This window comes from Thermobia domestica, chromosome 11 (assembly GCF_964235325.1).
Source record: "Thermobia domestica chromosome 11, izTheDome1.hap1.1, whole genome shotgun sequence".
NCBI lineage: Eukaryota > Metazoa > Arthropoda > Insecta > Zygentoma > Lepismatidae > Thermobia > Thermobia domestica.
The window spans coordinates 59,195,473-59,206,968 of record NC_137464.1 but is presented as its reverse complement, the minus strand read 5'-3'; positions in this window follow the sequence as shown (position 1 = coordinate 59,206,968).

Below are 11,496 nucleotides of genomic sequence, written 5' to 3'. Positions count from 1 at the left end.
TAGTACTGGAGTTAATTTAATAGAGTTTAATTGTATACGCAGTTCTGAGGCTATATGAGACAGAGTCTATTGCTGAAAGTGAAATATGGGTTCTATTAGAATTTTAGCGTGATATACCCACTGACCATTGAACCTGGAATACGCGCATGGAAAGCATTAGCACTAGCAAATTAGCTACGAAGAGGTACACCATACCATAATTCTAAGTCAAAATGAAAGGAAAAAGTAAGCGGAAACGACAGACTGTACGAGAATAATACTTTCACTATTTTAATTTCACAGTATTTATTTCGAGACTTTCGAGACTTTCGAGACGAGACCGAGATTTGGTACTCGAGACCGAGACCGAGATCGAGACAAGCATCTGTTGACCGAGACGAGACCGAGACCGAGACGGTGATTTTTTACTCGAGACGAGACCGAGACCGAGACCGTTCTTTATCAACCGAGACGAGACCGAGAGTCTACAAAGTCTCGTCTCGTCTCGTCTCGATACCATCCCTACTTCTAACAGCACAGCACAGGAAACAACGTCTAGCATGGGCAAAGGAACACTGCCTCTGGACCTTGGAAATGTGGAAAAATGTTGCCTCAACAGTTTCACATTGGTACATGCCGATGAACCGGTAAGGGTGCGTCGCCAATCGCAAAAGGAAATGGATCCATCGTGACAGCAGGAAACTGTGCTGGCCGGTGGTGGTGGTATTCTCATCTGCGGCATGTTCACATGCACTGAAATGGGTATCCTAACACGTGTGAGACAGTTTCTCACAGGTAGACGCTACTGCGATATTCTGGACGATTATGTCATGTCATTTGCTCGGCTGCTACATTCATGTCGTGACCTCATCTTCCAGCAGGACAATGCGCCGTCCCACCGCTCTAGGATAGCAGCAAACTAATTTGATGAACACTCCTCTGATCTGGCAACACGGTCATCGGACCTCAATACGACTTAACACATCTGGGAGGCTATGGAACTACGCCTGCGACTGTGGACTCTCTTCAAACTAACCTGCAAGCTCTGTGGGAGACTTCGCAGCAGATATGGATTGAGATTCCACAACAACGCTTCAGGCTCCTCATGGAGTCCATACCGCGGTGGGTAGCCGCCTTATCAAAGCGAAATGTGGTGTTACACGCTATTAAGTAAGTGTCTATAATTCAACTGGTGATCAGTTCCTTTTTATAACTAAAATACTTTTAATTTTAGCAGTTTAAAGAACCTAAAAATCTAAGCACAGAAGAATCTAAGCACAATTATAAAAGCTAGTACTATACTGAAATAGTGAAAAACATGAAACAGGATGTGATGGTATTTGCTGTGTAAATCGGATACAAAATGCATCCCCAATAATTCCGGTTAGTATATTTTCCTTCATTCTTAATAATTAGTCCCTTGTTTAAATCACCATTTTAATTTTTTCCTAAATTTATATTTTCAAGTACTACTAGATAAAACTTTAAGGTACACTGAACTTTTGGTAACACGTAGGCACGTAGCCAAGGGGCAGGTCGGGTGGGTCCGGAACTCGCCTTTGAAACCAGAAATGAAGAAAATAGGCTTGCCGCTGTATTCTATTGTTTCCGCTTTGATACCTGTCGATAGACAGACGGACGGACAAATAGACAGATAAATATAGGCATTATGGGCATTCTATTAATGTTTTCTGCTCAAGCATATCATAAATTGGAAGTCGAAAAGCTGAGATTGGGTTTAAAACGCTTTTTCAACGAAATTGACACTCTTTTGAAATGAAAACCAGGCATTAAACTTTGAATTTATACTGTATCTTTTAATTCAAACTGTTTCACTACTGGGGTATTGAAAAAGAGTCATAGTGTGGAAAATACATCAAAATTGATGTCAACAGAGCACTGTTGATAAAATTGCAAAGGAAGGTGCAACTTTTTAACAAAGTTTCACATTCAGCAACTAGTATGGGCTTAGAGGTGAAGCTGCTAACTTTCCAATGTAATCTTTGGTGACTTGAGAACATATTCCCTATGACGATTGCCATAACAGACTGAGGTTGTGAATTCTGACTTGCTTGTTGCAGAATTGTCAGTTATTTGTGATAGATTACCATGATGTTAGTAATGAAGGTGAATGATCTATAGGCGCTACTATTGCACTTCCTTCTGCATCCGAATTCGGTGACTTAGTATAGTGATGCTACTATGGCGTAGATGTCCCTTAGTGCATCCAGGTAAAAGATAATGACCTACAGAATTTTGTCTGTAGACTGGTATATTTTCTTCAGAACTTGGGGTGTTGGCTTAACTACAATCTCATGTAAGGGTGGGGTGTCGAAATTCTCATGTAGCTGGATTGTAGAAGTTTCAGCGATAGCCTGGTATTACTCTTGTACTCGTAGCATTGGCTATGTACTAGTTGTAGGTAAACTTAGAAAGCAGCTGCAACTCTCACAGGCTAATTGAATGTAGAATGTAGAGATCTGGCAATCATGTTGTGCATTTTTGTTCTTGCACAACTAAAGTAAAACTGATGGGTTATGAAATTTATTATTTTGCGATTCTAATGTTTCGTGTTTATTCTTTTTGTTTTTACTCTGGCTAACGTTATTGTTATTGTTATTACTTGCCTATTAGAAGCTTCCTTTTTGGTTCAGAATTTAAAACGTTATCGTTATTTGTTCAGAATGTACATTAAGAGAACTTTCTTGTTCTGAAATCACGTAATCATGGATTTTGCTTGAGTGAGGAATCCTGTTCATGGTGTTCATTATTTTCACCAGTAGATAACAGCACTTAATTCTAAGCCTAGATTCTTCTTTCTCAACGTCATAAGCATAAAGGTTTGTCAAAACATGGCCAAAAGTTTCGAACGTCATTCAAAAATTATTACATTAATTTTCTGAACTAGAGCTTAAATTGCTATTATTTATGGAAAGAAATTTCACATAATTTACTGTAATAAATTATTATTATTATTATTTTATTACAAATCACTATTGAAATTTAGTTATGTGGAAAACACTTAATAAGGCCTGGTTGAATTTTAGAAAACATTCTCCAATTGAGCATAAATAATATGATCGTAATACCGATAACGGAGTATTCATCGTCCTAATGATGCTATCCGCCGTGCTGAGGAAACAACAGCTTGAGATACTCCGTTAGAGAGAGAAAGAGAAGGAGAGAGAGGAGGGGAGATCTGACATATATTATATTACAATTGAACACAGACCTCCACAAAAGCGACAGAACTTTCTTAATTACTTTTATAGTAATCAATATTGATACTGGAAGTTTTCTTTTACTTCTGGAGGTCATAACTGAATAAAATGGGATCTATCATTACATTTTCTTTTACTATGGCGATCAGTCTTAAAATTGGACATCATAGTTTTCTAGTACTTAGACTTTGAATATAGTAATATAAATCAAGACTATAATAATAATAATAATAATAATAATAATAATAATAATAATAATAATAATAATAATAATAATAATAATAATAATAATAATAATAATAACGCTTGTAGTTATTTGTGACCGGTTTTGTTCTATGACAACAAACTCTTTGAGTTTTATGTCCCACGGTTATGCCGGCTAGGCTAATGGAGAGGGTGATGATGAGAAATGAATGAAATGGTAGAATGAAGAAAGTGGGAGTAAACGGGAGAACCCTAAGGAAACATATGCACCTGGTTGTTCTCTACCACAAAGTCCACTTGTAGCAAGCTGGGGTCGAACCAGGGACCTTATGCACTAGATGTGAACACTCTACTACTGAGCAGTGCAGCCTCTCTATGACAACAACTTCGGATAGGAGATTCATGTAGGTATCAAAGCCAACCTGGGAACGCTGAATCGATTGTAAATACCGCTTTCCGCTGCATTCTACCGTTACTGCTTTGATGCCTGTCCATAGACAGACGGATGGACAAATAGACAGAGAAACAGGCATTATAGGCCTTCTATTAATGTTTTCTACTAAAGCATATCATAAATTGGAAATCGAGAAACTGGGATTGAGTTTAAAAAGCTTTCTTTCAACAGAATGGACTGTTCTGAAATGAGAACCAGATATTCAACTTTGAATTTATACTGTAACTTTTAAATAAAACTGTTCCACTTATGAGATGTTGGAAAGAATCCGTAATGTGAAGTATCACGATTGTTTCAACAGTGCTAGTGATGAGCTGGGGATAAAGATTGCAAAGAAAGGTGCAACTTGCTGAATAAGTTTCACTTTCAGCAAATGGTATGGGTTTAGATGTGAAGCTGCTAGCTATCCAATGCCATCTTTGGTAACTTGACAACATATTCCCTATGACAATTGTCATTACGGACTGATGTTGTGAATTCTGACTTGCTTGTTGCAGAATTGTCTCTTATTTGTGATAGATTATCGTGATGTTAATAACGAAGGTGAATGATCTATATCCGCTACTTTTGCACTTTCTTCTGCATCCGAATTCAGTTGAGTTAGTATAGTGGCACTGTTCTGTTGTAAATGTTCCTTAGTTAATGCAGCAAATCGATGATGACCTGCAAAACTTTGTCTGTTGACTCGTGTACTTCCTTCAGAAATTGGGATGCTGGCTGATCTACAATCTCATGTAAGTATGGAATGTCTAGATACTCATGTAGCTTGTTTACAGAAATTTTAATTACAGCCAGGTATTACCGTACCATGGTTTTGTACCCGTTGAAGGTAAACTCAGAAAGGAACTACACTTTCAAAAGCTAATTGAATGTATAAAGTAGAGATCTAACAATCATGTTGTACGTGTTTATTCTTTGTACATCTAAAGTAAAACTGATGGGCTGTGACTTGTAACTATTACAGGTTCCAGGTTCCATTATTTCTATGTTTCATTTTTATTCTTTTTTGTTTTTACTTTAGTTAACGTTATTGTTATTGTTATTATTAGCCTATTAGTAGGTTCTTTTTTGGTTCAAAATTTCAAACGTTTTCCTTATTTGTTCAGAATATATGAAGCGTGATTTTAAATAAGTATAATTTTGAAATTTGGCCGCTGCAGCGCTGCATTTGTCAGTCTGGTTCATTCTAAGGATGGCCGGAACCAGCTCCTGGTGGAAACGGTTTTCGGTTCTGAACGGATCCGGTTCTAGAAGATCAAGTTCCGGAAAAGGGTTTTCGGATCCAGGTCTGGAACCGGGTTTCGGATCCAGGTCTGGAACCGGGTTTTCGGATCCAGGTCTGGAATCGGTTCCTAAGATCCGATTCTGGAACCGGGTTTTCGGATCCAGGTTTTGAACCGGTTCTGAAAACCGGGTCTCAAAGAATCGGCTCCTTATGGAACCGGTTCCGCCGGAACCAGAACTTTTTTGCCATACCTAATTCATTCGCGCTGTGTACCTACATCTATTGGTAAATCAACACGCCATTACGTAGACATTCGATTGTGTTTACATTTTGTTTGTGAGTAGTTAAAATGGCTCCACCGATTGTGAAAATGTGCGCTGTGATTCGTTTTCTTAGTGCTAAAGATATGAAAGCAGCTGAAAGTCATTGCCAGATTAGTAAAGTATATGGAGAAAACATTATGATCGATGAAATGGTACGGTAAAGAGTGAGTGGCTTTAAAGATAGCTGCACCAATGTTCAGGGTGATGAACAAAATAGATGACCTTCTGTCATCATTGAAGACTTGGTGCAGAAAGTCAACGAAAACGTTAAAGTGAACACACGTTTTACGATTTCGTTGTTATCTGATAAGTGGCTACCAATGTTCGTGCCTTTGAAAAAGCGTTTGAGTGGGCAGCGCCACGACAACGATGATGAGGTCAAAACGGTCGTGTTGCAGTAGTTGTCAAATCAGGCGCCAGATTTCTATGAGTCTAGTATGCAAAAGCTTATTTTACGATATAATAAGTGCCTTAACATTGGTGAAAGCTATGCAGAAAAGTAGATTAAGTTACATACTTTCACGTAATAATAAGATTGTTATGAAAATAATACCTGTTTTCTTATTATTGCAAAACGATAGTTACTTTAAAAAAACACGCCCCGTACATTAAAAGAACCTTCTTGTTCTGAAATTTTGTAATTATGAATAATCCTTGAATGAGGAATTCAGTTCAAGATAGGGTTCAATATTTTCAACGACAGATGGCAGCAGTATAAACTAAACCTAAATTGCTGATTCCAAACGATATCTCAGCGTCTTGTTTCCTCAGAGGATAGCAACATATTATTATTATTATTATTATTATTATTATTATTATTATTATTATTATTATTATTATTATTATTATTAATAATAATAATAATAATAATAATAATAATAATAATAATAATAATAATAATATCAGGTATTATGCCTTTCGGCAGGTCCTGGGACTAATGATTTTTTTTTCAATTTTAGATTTGAGCCTGGAAATGTTTAAAAAAATGGAAATGTTTCTTCCACTTTTGTCGATCTTCAGCTTCCTCTTTTAACTCCCAATATTTTCTCCTATCTTTCAAATCATCGATCAGCTGTGTTCTTCTTCTTCCTATTCCTAGCTTCCCTTCCATCTTTCCTTCTATGACTGTGTAAAGAAGACAATTTCTTCTCAACATGTGTCCAATCCAATTGTCCTTTCTACGAAGAATGGTGCCTAGAAGTGTCCTCTTCTCTCCTATCCATTTTAAAACATCTTCATTTGTTGCTCTCTCTTTCCATTTCATCTTCTCCATCTTCCTCCAACACCACATTTCGAAGCTCTCTAAATATTTCTTCTCTAATTTCCGTAATGTCCAAGTCTCTGAACCATACAGTCCAATGCTCCATATATAGCACTTGATCAACTTCTTCTTAAGTCCAATATTGAGCCTGCTAGTTAAGAGTGATCTTTTCTTGTTGAACGCTTCTTTAACTATGGCAATTCTTGACTTGGTCTCTTTGGAGCAGTAAGCGTCTCTCGTCAAAATACTTCCCAGATACTTGAAATTACCGACCTCTTCAAGTTCCCTTTGTTCTACTCTGATTCTAAGAGCGTGTTTCCACGGGATATTCTCATGACTTTCAACTTTTCGATGTTAATTTCCATTCCATACAGTTTTACAGTGTCAACTATTTTGTCAATCATCTCCTGAAGTCCTCCTTCTGTTTTAGCTATTATAACCGTATCATCTGCATACCTGATCCTGTTAATGATCTTTCCTCCAGTCTTGAAGTCTCCAGTTCCCATTAATGCTTCCTTCATTAAACATTCACTGTAAGTGCTAAATAATTGGGGCGAGAAACTACATCTTTGTGTGACTCCTTGTCCAATCTCCACGCTATTGGTTTCTCATTCATTCAAGCGCATCTTCACTCGTTGTCCTATGTACAGGCTTTGAATGAGTCGTCGATCTCTCCAGGTGACTCCGATTTCTTTAAGTATTTTCAGAAGTTTCGTCCAATTGACTCGGTCGAAAGCTTTCCGCCAGTCGATAAAGCACAAACACATCTCTTCCTTTACATCAAGAATTCTTTCTGATATAATTCTCATCCATCCAATAGCATCTGTTTTGTCTTTTCCTTTCCAGAATCCAAATTGATCTTCTAACCTCTCATCTATCTTGCTTTCCAGCCGCCTGTTCGGTATGCGTGCAATGATCTGTCCAGTGTGGGGAATCAGGCTAATGGTTCTGTGATCGCTTCACTTCTTTGCTTGATTTTTCTTGGGCAATGGAACCATTGTAACACTAAGAAAATCCTTTGGCCCTTCTCCAGTCATTTAAATCTTATTAATAAGTGAAGTGAGCACTTTCATTGCATTGTCTCCTAATTCCTTGAGCAAATTTACTGGTATGTCGTCGTCTCCAGTGGCCTTTCTTCTTCGCATGTCTTTGACTGCTTGTATTACTTCACTTTTCAATATACTGGGTCCTTTTTGATCATCATCCACTTCTTGCTCTGCTTCGATCGCAATATCTTTGGGGCGGTTCTTCTGATCATACAGATCTTTTATGTATTCCTCCCAAATTCTAAGGATTCTTTGATGGTCAGTGGTTACATTACTGTGTTGATCTTTGATATCGAACGTTCGTATACTTTTGTTAGCTCTCGCTCCTAATTCTTGGGCTTTCTGGTACATCAGATCATATCTGCCGCGCCATTGAAGTTCCATTATTTCTTCACATATCTGCTCCATGCACATTTCTTTGGCTTTGTGAGTTTCTTTTCTCAATTCATTATTAAGCCATCTGTACTCATTAATGTCCGTGTTTTTTGCCCTTCTGCGTTCCTCCATCTTCTTAAGCATTGCTTCAGTTATCCATGGTTTTCCCGGTGCTCTTTCCATCCTACCAATGTTATTATGGAGAATGTCAAGTAGAATCTGTTTAACTTTTCCCAAAGTATGTTCTATATTGTCAACCATATCTCTCATTGCACAGAATGTTTCTTCAATCTCTTTCACATCATCGTCGATATTTCTTAGTCGCTCTAAGTTCCATTTTCGATTTCTCCTCCATTTTTCTTGATCGATTTTAACTAGGTTTGCACTTCCGCCACCAGTAGATTGTGAACCGAATCAATGTCCGCTCCTGCCAATGTCTTTACGTCTTGTACGCTATTTCTGAAACTTTACTTCACAAAATGTAATCGATTTGGTAGCGTTTCTTATCTCCTGGACTTTTCCACGTGTACAACTTGGTCTTTCTTTTCTTAAACCACGTGTTCATGACCACCGGATCATGTTGTCTACAGAAATCGATAAGCATTTGACCTCGTTCGTTTCTTCTACCTAGTCCTGGGATCAATACTCTGTTATCGGGACTAGCAACCTATTATCCTGGCTCAATAGCACAACGTTTTCTAAAATTCAACTAACCATTAAGAATTGACAAATTATTCATATGACAAAAAGCTGTGAAAGTAAAGTTTGAGGAATGGTGAAATACATAAACTTATTTCACAGGTACATAAATAATCCGTTGTAGGCTGAAATATCTCTTTCATGAGTTTTCTCTAATCTCTTGATATAGACGTGTGCATTCATTGGAACGACAAATTTGAATGGTCGGAACAGCGGAGAGTCTTGACGGAAGTCGTGTTGGTAAAATCCACAATGTTATTGCTCCTAGTATAGGGAAGAAAAATTTGAAGAATTAGGATATCAGAACATAATTTAGAACATTAGCTGTAAATCTTTCTCTCTTTGCTTGTAGCGATAAGATGGTAACATTTAACCAACGTGACTTCCTTATATAATATAGGGCTTCAAAACTCCGGGGTCATAGTCCAATTCCATTATGATTAAAGACACGAAAAACGTGTAAAGATGGGAAAATTATTGACAATAGGTAGTTTTCAATCTAAACTGGCAGATTTTATCCAATCACTCTAGGCATACTGACAAAGAGGCTTGTCTCAAATAAAGTAGCAACATTTCCAGTTTATCCGCCTGCTCGATCGGAAAATAAAGACATGTTAAAATGACACAGAGAACACGCACATTGTTATAGAAGGGAACTTAAAACGTCTCGAATCTCTTTCCGAACAATACTGTATTATTATATTAGTATGGTGAGGACCCAAGGGAACAGTTTGTTGAATTGGCAACGTTACACTTTTTTCAATTAACATAGAGTAAGTTGCCAGTGTCAAACTCAAACGTACTGTACGGATAGTACTATTGAAAAAATTCTAGCATTTTAGATTGAAAATTCTCTATTTCCAACTTTAATTTCTTTCCATTTACTCGTACCTTTACTTTATTCGTATCTCGAACTTTTGAGATAACTTATCCTGTAGACGTGCATGTTCGCAGGTATTTATTTCAGGAGGAGTATAACACTTTTAAAAGAGCTCAAATTCAATATGAAAATAGATTATATTAAAATTTGTAAAATCAGTCCTAAAATTAGACTAAATTTACAGAAAATTCGGGATTTAATTGAGTCTGGACTCTTACGATCCATCCCTGCACACATCTCAGCCTTAGGATAAACTTCTTCTCTTTGGTTACTTCTAACACCTTGTTAAACTTATGTGAAAATTGAACAAACGTTGCATGGGAAATAACCGAATTTTTAGATTTCTAAGCCTCTGTATAGCTACTAAGCACTTTAAAGCTATATAATAAATCATATTGTACAAGTTAAGAATTCTATAAGTGCAAATCAGTAACTTAAGAAACATTTTATTTAAAAATTTAACCCTGCAGTGGTCGCTTGCGGACTCTCAGTCCGCAGTCAACAATGGTTGAATTTTTCTCCCGTGCAAATCACCCCTCCCCCTTCCTGTTTTACATACCTCCTAACAATCGGCTTCTGCTTATCAGTACAGAGTTGCACTTCGAAGCGTGCACTAGTGTTGGAGATATTAGCTAATGCGGAGTGTGAGTCTGCAGCGACCATTAACGTTAGCTAAATAAAGTGGTGACCAGAAAGATGTGGGAAAGCTCAGTGAGAAATAAATATGAATATGACGAAGAGAAAAAGCCTATCCAGCGTTTGTTGGATGAGTGCTCAGTCGATGGAAATGATACCATGTATGAAGATGATGAAGATGACAGAGAAGACGACAATTTGACTACTGAAATCATGGACACGCACACCGAACAGGAAATATCTGATGAAGAGGAAGTGCCACATAGCAAGCAAGTTAGTTCATTTTATCTGGGGAAAGATCAGAAGACAAAGTGGAGTGTGCACGTACCCCCGAAAAACGTAAGAACAAGATCAGTGAACATAGTGACGCATTTACCTGGTGTAAAACAAGCCACGAAGGATTTGAAAGAATCACTCCAAATTTGGAAATATTTTTTTTCGGAAGAAATAATGAACGCTATTGTAGAAAATACAAACAAAAAAATTGCACTTGTAAGACAAAACTATACGAGTGACCGAGATGCAAAAGAAACAGATGTTGCTGAAATTCAGGCCCTCATTGGCCTGATATATTTAGCAGGCGTTTTGAAATGTAGTAGGCTTAACGCTGATGACCTGTGGCGAACGGATGGTACGGGCGTAGAAATTTTCAGACTCACTATGTCTCTATCCAGATTTCGATTTCTCCTCGTGGGAAAACTAAGTGATTGGGAAAATATTACAGAATGTGATTGTATCTAGAACATGCGTAGTTTGTATTGAAAGGCCTTCAGAAAAAAAAATCAGTGTTGACGGAAAATGATTTTTTTTATTTTTGCGTATGACACTATAATACAACAATATGCATACTATCTCTTTTATATTGTATAAGCTCTGAGTTACGATAATGCTAAACAATTGTGATTTTAATTAAATTTTATCACGTAAAACATGTTTTGTAACTCATTCTAAAGCAACGATTTACTACAAGAAAATTAAATAAACAGAAATACGCTAGCGATAAATACAAATCACTAAATCAAGTGATGAAATAATAATAGTTTTATAACAAGTGTTTTCGTGAAAGTGAATATTTTTTCAATAAAATAGTTAATATTCTTTGCGATTTTTGTAATATCGTTTATTTAGTATGCAATTAAAAACTTTAATACACCTGCGGAATGTCAGTCCGCAGCGACTACTCATGTCATAAA